Raw genomic sequence first — 11,991 nt, 5'->3', positions numbered from 1 at the left:
CAAGACACTGTGCAAACGAGAGTAACTGAGAAATTCTGAGTAACTCTAGATTGAGTTTAAATAAGGGCGAAAGTAACATGAGAGAGTTCTCTTCCAAGGGGTTGGAAACTCTGACACCTTGTGTGAAACACCCGTTTAACACACCAAAAACACCTTTTGACACCTTTCGACACCATTCAAATGTACCATCGCGATTTTTTTCTATTTTACTGGCATCACTGTTCTGTCGATATTTTTGTTTACGTTTTCAGAGTCGCTGGCCAGTGGCGATCGGAAAGTTTCTAACGAGGTTTTAAAGACAAAGTGATTAAAAGTATTCAGATTCCCTGCAAAGCCATTGGCATGAAGGACCATTGCCACCAACGGAACATCGGCGGAACGGACCACAACACCTCCTCCAGCAAGCCTAACGACCAAGAGGAAAGAGGAACCTCCGGATGGCTCGATACTTCAAATGGAGTTTATTCCGATCAAAGCGAGGATCGAAGTCTCGGTTATTACCGGGATATTACGGTCAGTAAACAGTCCCGGAAGTAAAAAACTCCAGTTCTAATCGTAGTGCGGCGAAGTTTTCAAGTAAACCATCATCGCGAGACTGGAACACCAGTCAAAAGTGTCATCCTACCGTAGGATTGATCGAGAGATTGTTCAACGTATAGAATTGATCGATATTCTGGATATGCAAAAAGAACTGGAAAGAAGCCAACTACTCCAGCACCAGAATGATCGCCAGGACGACCCAACCCAAACTTCCGAGAATCATCAAATTGATCAAAAGCGTACTCCGAGAAAGGTTCGAAGCCATCCTGTATACCAAGACAACCGAAGTCAATCCACGGCCACCGGTGGCAGAATTCGGGATTAACGGGAAAAGCTCGTTCCATCGAATGACTTTGATGTGGCTAAGGTACTCTAGGCCAAATCACATCCCAGGAATTACAAGAGGAAGATGCCCTAACCACTTGATCATCGCCGCCGCTTTCACTCCACCATCCACCGGAGGAAGTAATCTCGGAACCATTTCTTCCATCGGCGGAACTTTTTAGGATGGTATCGCGTGCCGCTTCCATCCTTTCCGAATTCTTCAATAGCAACAGCAACAACGAGTTGGCTCCTAAAGGAAGATCAGCATGGCGATTGTCCGTAATGTTGGTTCATACGCTTCTGAACCAGCAACCGAAGACGGCGTCACCGCTATTGCTGTCTGTGGGGTCAAGCATCCCATTCGTGCGAAATATTTACTGGAGGAAGCTTCGTAGGATTTTACGACCGATTGCTTCCTGGCGGATCATTTGGGCCTATTTGGACGAACCACTAGAAATTCGAAAGTATATGTATGTGATAGGTATGAATTCAAATAAAAGAATAATGTATTGATGCAATCCAGCTGGTTGCAATAAATGTAATCAAGTTTATTGTTTTTGAATTTCTCAATTTGTGTAACGATGTGATGAATCGTCATCCTCATCCGTTCTCGAATACTGATACTATCTTTCTCTCCTGTTTCCTCAATTTCGGTTCGAATCTTATTGTCCATCGTGTCACCTGACAGATATCCGCCCACTTCTACTTTTCCTATTTCCCTTGCTCTTGAGTGATGCAATCGATGTGCACGATATCGAATCTATGGATACTCAATCCTCTTGACCTTTCTCAGGAATCTTATCCAGCCCAGCAGCTTGGCTGCGCAATGATGTTGACGGGAAACCCTCACACAAATGGGAAAAGTGTAACTTGTTCATGTCACCTACTAACCTGTCGTAGGCATCCGTATTCCAGGAATCAACTAGTTTCCAACTATATATAGTCTATAGACATTAATGGATTTACCCTGAGATTTACTTAGGATTTACCTACGGGCTTCCCTTCTTCAATCGGCTGCTTTTTAGATGCAGTTTCCTTGCTCGTTCCGCTTGCTTTCGCATCCTCCTGACTCAACTTGCTGGTTCCTTCTCGGGTTCCTGGGAATCATTGATGAATACTTTTGTGGCTGACTTTCTAGGTGATACACGATTTCGTGAGTATTGTTTTATTAGTTTCAGAGTCCAAGATTCGGCGATGACAACTTTCGATTCCTGAAGTGAAAGTTATTGTGTCAAAACATTAGATATTTTAATTGAATTTATGGGATTGTCTGGGATTGAGGCAAAATAACGAACAGCCAAACCTATAAAAAGCAAGATTAAAAGCTTTCTTTACTTACCGGAGCCAGATTTCCGTAAAATGATTCTAAGACCTTGGCAAAAGCTCTAGTCCTTCTCTCAGTGCAATGGGATTGAACGGAATTTTTAAAGAAGCTTCTCAAGTTCGGTGTCAACAGCGGCATCCCACCGTAGGATTGTTCAACATCCTGGTCAAGGGCCACCTGCGAACTATCTCGTCCTACGACTTCAATCGCCTCGACTAATGAACGATACTACCTGGTCAGATACTACAGGGTTGAAATGGCACCCGATCGGATCAGATCGGAAAATGTATTCCTGATTAAACGTTAGAATCGATCGACATGCTGGATACCTCCTAAGGGCCGATTTCTTCACCTCGGCTTAACCGGTAAGCCAGGCTTACTCATATAGTTAAACCTGGTTTAACGCTTAAGCCAGGGTGAAGAAATCGGCCGTAAGAGAAACAGGATAAAACCAACGAGTTTAACACCGGAATGGATCGACACCGTCCCTAGCTGAGTCTGAACCCGGGAACGCCTTCACACCAAATCTTCTAGGAAGTACCGAACTCGACACCGAATCGATCCAAAAGCCTACCCAAATATCCTTTTAAAAGGATCCGAAACTAACGTAGAAGCCCTCCCACGCCAACACGACCGAAATCAAATAAGAATCATCAACGGCGGAGTTCGAGAATAGCCGGAAGTGTTCGTCCCACCCGAGGACCTCGATGGAATCAAGTATAGAAATACTACCAACGATATCATCCTGCTCTGCGAGATTTGCAAGAAGGCGAGGAGATATGATTTATTTTTCGGACAGGAATATCAATTTTGTTTTTTTTTACATTATCTTTTAAAAAAATAATTAGTACATCAGGTACATTAGTGCATCTTTTAAATTTTGTTTCGAAGAAACAATAATCTTACCCAAGAAGTATCCCATCGCATACCCACGATTCCTGTTGCGTGGTTCGATGCTCTTTGACCATCCCTATACCGCGGAACACCCTCAAGGTTGTCAATCATCGCAATAAGTTTCGCTTACTGCGGATCTTAAGAAGTACTACGCCAAATCACATCCCCTCTGGAACCGCAAGAGGAAAACATGCCTGAGTCCTTGATCATTGTTGTCAAATCTCTCCAATACCATTATCTACTGGAACAATAACTCTCATTTCTCCGGCGGAACCTCTCCAGGTGTTGCTTCCAAATCTGGATTTTTTGGTAGCAATAGCAACAATGGGTGACCTGCTCAAGAAGGAACAGTTTGTTCAATCGGTGATGACAACATCCGATTCCTGAAATGCAAATTGTTGCTACACATTATACGTTTTTAATTTACCGGAATTTAATTACTTACCGGAACCGTGAACCGCTACATCCAGCAAGGTAGACCGATTTGGGTTTCGACCGCTTCGATTGTACACCACCGGCGTTGAAGTCAATATCAAAACAAAACGGCGATGAGGGGATTTCGGAAGTGTTGCCAGTAATTTGAAAAAGATGACGTCTATCACATTTATTGTCAAAAATGTCAAAGCGCCGAGAAACACCCAAAAACACCCGATTGACACACTTCAACACCTTTTAGGGTGTCAGAGTTTCCAACCCCTTGGAGGAATCCCTGGAGGAATCCCTGGAGGAATCCCTGGAGGAATTCCTGGAGGAATTCCTGGAGGAATTCCTGGAGGAATTCCTGGAGGAATTCCTGGAGGAATTCCTGGAGGAATTCCTGGAGGAATTCCTGGAGGAATTCCTGGAGGAATTCCTGGAGGAATTCCTGGAGGAATTCCTGGAGGAATTCCTGGAGGAATTCCTGGAGGAATTCCTGGAGGAATTCCTGGAGGAATTCCTGGAGGAATTCCTGGAGGAATTCCTGGAGGAATTCCTGGAGGAATTCCTGGAGGAATTCCTGGAGGAATTCCTGGAGGAATTCCTGGAGGAATTCCTGGAGGAATTCCTGGAGGAATTCCTGGAGGAATTCCTGGAGGAATTCCTGGAGGAATTCTTGGAGGAATTCCTGGAGGAATTCCTGGAGGAATTCCTGGAGGAATTCCTGGAGGAATTCCTGGAGGAATTCCTGGAGGAATTCCTGGAGGAATTCCTGGAGGAATTCCTGGAGGAATTCCTGGAGGAATTCCTGGAGGAATTCCTGGAGGAATTCCTGGAGGAATTCCTGGAGGAATTCCTGGAGGAATTCCTGGAGGAATTCCTGGAGGAATTCCTGGAGGAATTCCTGGAGGAATTCCTGGAGGAATTCCTGGAGGAATTCCTGGAGGAATTCCTGGAGGAATTCCTGGAGGAATTCCTGGAGGAATTCCTGGAGGAATTCCTGGAGGAATTCCTGGAGGAATTCCTGGAGGAATTCCTGGAGGAATTCCTGGAGGAATTCCTGGAGGAATCCCTGGAGGAATCCCTGGAGGAATTCCTGGAGGAATTCCTGGAGGAATTCCTGGAGGAATTCCTGGAGGAATTCCTGGAGGAATTCCTGGAGGAATTCCTGGAGGAATTCCTGGAGGAATTCCTGGAGGAATTCCTGGAGGAATTCCTGGAGGAATTCCTGGAGGAATTCCTGGAGGAATTCCTGGAGGAATTCCTGGAGGAATTTCTGGAAGAATTCCTGGAGGAATTCCTGGATTCCTGGAAGAATTCCTGGAGAAATTCCTGGAAGAATCCCTGGAGAAATTCCTGGAAGAATTCCTGGAGAAATTCCTGGAAGAATTCCTGGAGGAATTCCTGGAGGAGTTCCTGGAGGAATTCCAGGAGGAATTCCTGGAGGAATTCCTGAAGGAATTGCTGGAGGAATTCCTGGAGGAATTCCTGGAGGAATTCCTGGAGGAATCCCTGGAGGAATTCCTGGAGGAATCCCTTGAGAAATTCCTGGAGGAATTCCTGGAGGAATCCCTGGAGGAATTCCTGGAGGAATCCCTGGAGGAATTCCTGGAGGAATCCCTTGAGAAATTCCTGGAGGAATTCCTGGAGGAATCCCTGGAGGAATTCCTGGAGGAATCCCTTGAGAAATTCCTGGAGGAATCCCTGGAGGAATTCCTGGAGGAATCCCTGGAGGAATTCCTGGAGGAATCCCTGAAGGAATTCCTGGAGGAATCCCAGAAGGAATTCCTGGAGGAATCCCAGAAGGAATTCCTGGAGGAATCCCAGAAGGAATTCCTGGAGGAATCCCTGGAGGAATCCCTGGAGGAATCCCTGGAGGAATCCCTGGAGGAATCCCTGGAGGAATTCCTGGAGGAATTCCTGGAGGAATCCCTGGAGGAATTCCTGGAGGAATCCCTGGAGGAATTCCTGGAGGAATCCCTGGAGGAATTCCTGGAGGAATTCCTGGAGGAATTCCTGGAGGAATTCCTGGAGGAATTCCTGGAGGAATCCCTGGGGGAATTCCTGGAGGAATCCCTGGAGGAATTCCTGGAGGAATCCCTGGAGGAATTCCTGGAGGAATCCCTGGAGGAATTCCTGGAGGAATCCCTGCACGCTAAGGTCAGTTTACCTATTTTTCTAAAATATGGGTAAATTTTACTCAAATTTGCGTAAACTTTACGCAAATATGGGTAAATAAAACTCATATTTTGCAAAAGTGCACATTCGCATTAATGGGTAATATTTACCCATATTTGGGTTACAATTAGTTACACACAACCCATATTTGAGTCTTTTTTACCTATATTTGAGTATCATTTACGCATATTTGCGAATGTGCACTTTTTGGAAAAAAGGTAAACTGACCTTAGCGTGTGGAGGAATTCCTGGAGGAATCCCTGGAGGAATTCCTGAAGGAATCCCTGGAGGAATTCCTGGAGGAATCCCTGGAGGAATTCCTGGAGGAATCCCTGGAGGAATTCCTGGAGGAATCCCTGGAGGAATTCCTGGAGGAATCCCTGGAGGAATTCCTGGAGGAATCCCTGGAGGAATTCCTGGAGGAATCCCTGGAGGAATTCCTGGAGGAATCCCTGGAGGAATTCCTGGAGGAATCCCTGGAGGAATTCCTGGAGGAATCCCTGGAGGAATTCCTGGAGGAATCCCTGGAGGAATTCCTGGAGGAATCCCTGGAGGAATTCCTGGAGGAATCCCTGGAGGAATTCCTGGAGGAATCCCTGGAGGAATTCCTGGAGGAATCCCTGGAGGAATTCCTGGAGGAATCCCTGGAGGAATTCCTGGAGGAATCCCTGGAGGAATTCCTGGAGGAATCCCTGGAGGAATTCCTGGAGGAATCCCTGGAGGAATTCCTGGAGGAATCCCTGGAGGAATTCCTGGAGGAATCCCTGGAGGAATTCCTGGAGGAATCCCTGGAGGAATTCCTGGAGGAATCCCTGGAGGAATCCCTGGAGGAATCCCTGGAGGAATCCCTGGAGGAATCCCTGGAGGAATTCCTGGAGGAATTCCTGGAGGAATTCCTGGAGGAATTCCTGGAGGAATTCCTGGAGGAATTCCTGGAGGAATTCCTGGAGGAATTCCTGGAGGAATTCTTGGCGGAATTCCTGGAGGAATTCCTGGAGGAATTCCTGGAGGAATTCCTGGAGGAATTCCTGGAGGAATTCCTGGAGGAATTCCTGGAGGAATTCCTGGAGGAATTCCTGGAGGAATTCCTGGAGGAATTCCTGGAGGAATTCCTGGAGGAATTCCTGGAGGAATTCCTGGAGGAATTCCTGGAGGAATTCCTGGAGGAATTCCTGGAGGAATTCCTGGAGGAATTCCTGGAGGAATTCCTGGAGGAATTCCTGGAGGAATTCCTGGAGGAATCCCTGGAGGAATCCCTGGAGGAATTCCTGGAGGAATTCCTGGAGGAATTCCTGGAGGAATTCCTGGAGGAATTCATGGAGGAATTCCTGGAGGAATTCCTGGAAGAATTCCTGGAGGAATTCCTGGAGGAATTCCTGGAGGAATTCCTGGAGGAATTCCTGGAGGAATTCCTGGAGGAATTCCTGGAGGAATTCCTGGAGGAATTCCTGGAGGAATTCCTGGAGGAATTCCTGGAGGAATTCCTGGAGGAATTCCTGGAGGAATTTCTGGAAGAATTCCTGGAGGAATTCCTGGAGAAATTCCTGGAAGAATCCCTGGAGAAATTCCTGGAAGAATTCCTGGAGAAATTCCTGGAAGAATTCCTGGAGGAATTCCTGGAGGAGTTCCTGGAGGAATTCCAGGAGGAATTCCTGAAGGAATTGCTGGAGGAATTCCTGGAGGAATTCCTGGAGGAATTCCTGGAGGAATCCCTGGAGGAATTCCTGGAGGAATCCCTTGAGAAATTCCTGGAGGAATTCCTGGAGGAATCCCTTGAGAAATTCCTGGAGGAATTCCTGGAGGAATCCCTGGAGGAATTCCTGGAGGAATCCCTGGAGGAATTCCTGGAGGAATCCCTTGAGAAATTCCTGGAGGAATTCCTGGAGGAATCCCTGGAGGAATTCCTGGAGGAATCCCTTGAGAAATTCCTGGAGGAATCCCTGGAGGAATTCCTGGAGGAATCCCTGGAGGAATTCCTGGAGGAATCCCTGAAGGAATTCCTGGAGGAATCCCAGAAGGAATTCCTGGAGGAATCCCAGAAGGAATTCCTGGAGGAATCCCTGGAGGAATCCCTGGAGGAATCCCTGGAGGAATCCCTGGAGGAATTCCTGGAGGAATTCCTGGAGGAATCCCTGGAGGAATTCCTGGAGGAATCCCTGGAGGAATTCCTGGAGGAATCCCTGGAGGAATTCCTGGAGGAATTCCTGGGGGAATTCCTGGAGGAATCCCTGGAGGAATTCCTGGAGGAATCCCTGGAGGAATTCCTGGAGGAATCCCTGGAGGAATTCCTGGAGGAATCCCTGGAGGAATTCCTGGAGGAATCCCTGGAGGAATTCCTGGAGGAATCCCTGGAGGAATCCCTGGAGGAATCCCTGGAGGAATCCCTGGAGGAATTCCTGGAGGAATTCCTGGAGGAATTCCTGGAGGAATTCCTGGAGGAATTCCTGGAGGAATTCCTGGAGGAATTCCTGGAGGAATTCCTGGAGGAATTCCTGGAGGAATTCCTGGAGGAATTCCTGGAGGAATTCCTGGAGGAATTCCTGGAGGAATTCCTGGAGGAATTCCTGGAGGAATTCCTGGAGGAATTCCTGGAGGAATTCCTGGAGGAATTCCTGGAGGAATTCCTGGAGGAATTCCTGGAGGAATTCCTGGAGGAATTCCTGGAGGAATTCCTGGAGGAATTCCTGGAGGAATTCCTGGAGGAATTCCTGGAGGAATTCCTGGAGGAATTCCTGGAGGAATTCCTGGAGGAATTCCTGGAGGAATTCCTGGAGGAATTCTTGGAGGAATTCCTGGAGGAATTCCTGGAGGAATTCCTGGAGGAATTCCTGGAGGAATTCCTGGAGGAATTCCTGGAGGAATCCCTGGAGGAATTCCTGGAGGAATTCCTGGAGGAATTCCTGGAGGAATTCCTGGAGGAATTCCTGGAGGAATTCCTGGAGGAATTCCTGGAGGAATTCCTGGAGGAATTCCTGGAGGAATTCCTGGAGGAATCCCTGGAGGAATCCCTGGAGGAATTCCTGGAGGAATTCCTGGAGGAATTCCTGGAGGAATTCCTGGAGGAATTCATGGAGGAATTCCTGGAGGAATTCCTGGAAGAATTCCTGGAGGAATTCCTGGAGGAATTCCTGGAGGAATTCCTGGAGGAATTCCTGGAGGAATTCCTGGAGGAATTCCTGGAGGAATTCCTGGAGGAATTCCTGGAGGAATTCCTGGAGGAATTCCTGGAGGAATTTCTGGAAGAATTCCTGGAGGAATTCCTGGAAGAATTCCTGGAGAAATTCCTGGAAGAATCCCTGGAGAAATTCCTGGAAGAATTCCTGGAGAAATTCCTGGAAGAATTCCTGGAGGAATTCCTGGAGGAGTTCCTGGAGGAATTCCAGGAGGAATTCCTGGAGGAATTCCTGAAGGAATTGCTGGAGGAATTCCTGGAGGAATTCCTGGAGGAATTCCTGGAGGAATTCCTGGAGGAATTCCTGGAAGAATTCCTGGAGGAATCACTGGAGGAATCCCTGGAAGAATCCCTGGAGAAATTCCAGGAAGAATTCCTGGAGGAATTCCAAGACCAACGTTTTTAATACTTTCACCTCATCACACTGAAAATATCATGCTCTCTTGTCCTTGTTGGATCTCTTTGACTCCACGTTTTGACCCCATCGATGTCTCCTTCTCCTGCTTTGCGGGAATGGGCTTCGACGAGATAAACCAAGACCGATTCAATCATCTGATCGACTGATTCCGAATCCTGAAATAAAAATTGTTGAAAAATATCAGATGTTATACTTACTTTATAAAATTAACAGCTTTTCTATCTTACCGGAACCGGAATACCGCAACATCCGGCAAGATGTAAGATCGTTCCGACCTGGTTCCGACCGTTTAGATTTCCCACCACCGGCTTTGTCTGAGCAAATCAACATCAAAACAAACAACGAAGAAATAATTTCATAAGTGTTGCCAGTAATTTGGAAAAAATGTGACGTCTATCACATTAATTGTCAAAAACGTCAAAGCACCGAGAAACACCCAAAAACACCCAAAATCACCCGATCAGCACACTGCAACACATTCAAGGGTGTCAGAGTTTCCAACCCCTTGTTCAAATCATAGTCACGGAAACACATTCGCCCAATGCTAAAAGGACTATGTTTGGCCGACCACCAACTAGGTGGCGGTAGTGAGCAAACGTGAAAATCGAACATAAGCTATGCGAGCGCCACAGTTGGGCAGTTGGCAAACTATCAAATTTTGAAAAAGATCGTTAAATCGGTGTACGATGGGAATTATCAGAGTGTTACGTCTGTTTGTCTGTGATATAAGCTTACATCGACAATGCAGCAGCTGAATCCGCGAAAGAAAGTTAGTTTTTCAATGGTGCATGTTCCTGTGATGGCCGCAACAACCCAACAAACATTTTAGCTGTATGAGAGTTGAACAAACTTTCCTTAAGCAAACTTCAGCTTAAGAAACTGTTGTTCAGCTACTCTTGTTTCTTGGGAACCGTCTTGATGACCGTTGGAAAACTGAATCAGCCAAAGTTAAAAAGTATGTGTGAACTTACATAATTTTTAACTATAGGAAAGGAACCATAAAGTTTATGTTTGACCAAACATAACGATGATTAATAGGATGCATACGTCTCATGCGTCACCTTATCAAAGCTAAACAGGTTATTATGATTATTATATTCCTTCAAATAAAGGCAATCATAACAATGTCTTATAAATTGTATTAAAACGAGCTTTATAAATTTAAAGTTTGCAATTTTATCAGTGTATGATGCTACCACAGACGAATTTCTGTATCTTCGTCTGTATAAATTTCGAAAATTCGTCAAACAAACAAAAACGACCTAGTGTATGGTTTTACCGTTTCACCTTAATCGGAGTGAAGCGTTAATGCCGTCTGCCCGCTCTGGGCTACACGCTAAGGTCAGTTTACCCATAAATAGGTAGATTATTTACCCATATTTGGGTTTCGTATCCATTACCAATAATATGGGTAAAGTTTACCAATAAATATTGGTAAAATTCACCCATATTCTTGATGAAGTGACTTTACTCATATATGGGTAAAGACTGTTTACCCATATTTGGATGAAAAAAATAATATTTTCTAGAGGCAGCACCGAAATCGGCCATTCGCTCGGTTCATCAAAAATAAAACAATTGTTTTAGTTAACTATTCTCGGAATTATTGGAGAACGTTGAGGCAAATTTGAAAATTACACAACGCCTAGGTGAAGAGGAAGCAGGTGACCTGTAAGTATCCTCAAAAATTTGTAAACGATTCGATAAACCAAAAATATACATACTTGTTTCCGTCACTTTCAGCTGAACAGAAAAAAAAAATCCTTCGAGGTGGATTACGGTTGGAACCAGTTGAATCAGCAGGATTCTCTGCAAGTGCTCTCGTGTTGGATTTAGCACCGCTCGATGAGCTGAATTTGAGCGTCTCAGTGGAACACGCCCAGCAATCCACCGGAGTGCAAATAAACCGGAGACGCACGTTGACCGTGAACGAATCGTCTAGGACTCCGCTCCCCCTGATGCCAAATTTCAATAGGCCGGCCGGATGATGCAAACCGCCCGTAGAAGAAGGAAGTGGCATTCTCGTTGTAGAAGTGTTCTGTCTATGCCTCGGCTCCCCCGAGAGCAGTTGAAACCCACCCGAACCAGAGTGGGAGCGGGAAGTAAACCGACACAAGTGGCTCAAGTCCGGACATTATTAGAACCAGGGAGGAGTTTGCATCAATATCTGAGTAAGTTATGCTGTTATTTATCACCAAAAATAGTATCTAATCTTTTGCTTCTTCCAGTTTGTGCATTTCACTCCCGGTCCTACCCATCCTGGTCGAGATACTGGCCTCAAACGCCCATACGAGCAAGCGCAAGAGTCGACAAACTGCATCAGCTGGCGGACCCTCCGGAGCGCATTGTCCGGAAGAAAGCAGCTCCACCATCAGGAAGCTATTCGCGATCCTTTCACCATTGATGTTGCTGCACGATCCAGTCTTTTCCTATGTAAAACGAAACGCCGACCCAATCGTTAAAATCAATCACCAAAACCCTGCATGTATTTTTTTATTAATATTTTTCTGTTTTATAATAATATTCGAATAAACTTTTTATTAAATATTTTAATTTTATTTGTTTTCTTTTCGAAATTGATGGCATTTTATTTATAAGTAAAATAAATAAATACAAATCATTTACTCAAATATGAGTACTATGTACCCAAATTCAAAGAACTCATATATGGGTAAATTCAACCTATATTGCCCGTAGATCCAACATACCCAAATATGAGTAAAG

At 45.5% G+C, this 11,991-nt stretch overlaps 2 long non-coding RNA genes across 2 annotated transcripts; one reads left to right on the top strand and one right to left on the bottom strand.

Moving 5' to 3' along the window:
• Positions 1 to 97: 97 nt before the first annotated feature.
• LOC134290140 (uncharacterized) lies at positions 98 to 3,778 on the bottom strand. The gene is made up of 3 exons (XR_009998876.1): positions 3,528 to 3,778; positions 2,204 to 3,465; positions 98 to 2,075 (listed from the first exon to the last, which is right to left on the bottom strand). It is a non-coding gene; the product is annotated as an uncharacterized LOC134290140 (long non-coding RNA).
• A 6,867-nt stretch (positions 3,779 to 10,645) lies between these two features.
• On the top strand, positions 10,646 to 11,781 carry LOC115256624 (uncharacterized). Its single transcript, XR_003892721.2, has 3 exons — positions 10,646 to 10,938; positions 11,011 to 11,438; positions 11,496 to 11,781. It is a non-coding gene; the product is annotated as an uncharacterized LOC115256624 (long non-coding RNA).
• The last annotated feature ends 210 nt before the right edge of the window (positions 11,782 to 11,991 follow it).

The sequence above is a fragment of the Aedes albopictus genome, chromosome 1 (genome assembly GCF_035046485.1).
Source record: "Aedes albopictus strain Foshan chromosome 1, AalbF5, whole genome shotgun sequence".
Classification (NCBI taxonomy): Eukaryota; Metazoa; Arthropoda; class Insecta; order Diptera; family Culicidae; genus Aedes; species Aedes albopictus.
Note: the sequence above shows the minus strand (reverse complement) of the source record. Positions and strands in the feature narration are given on the sequence as shown.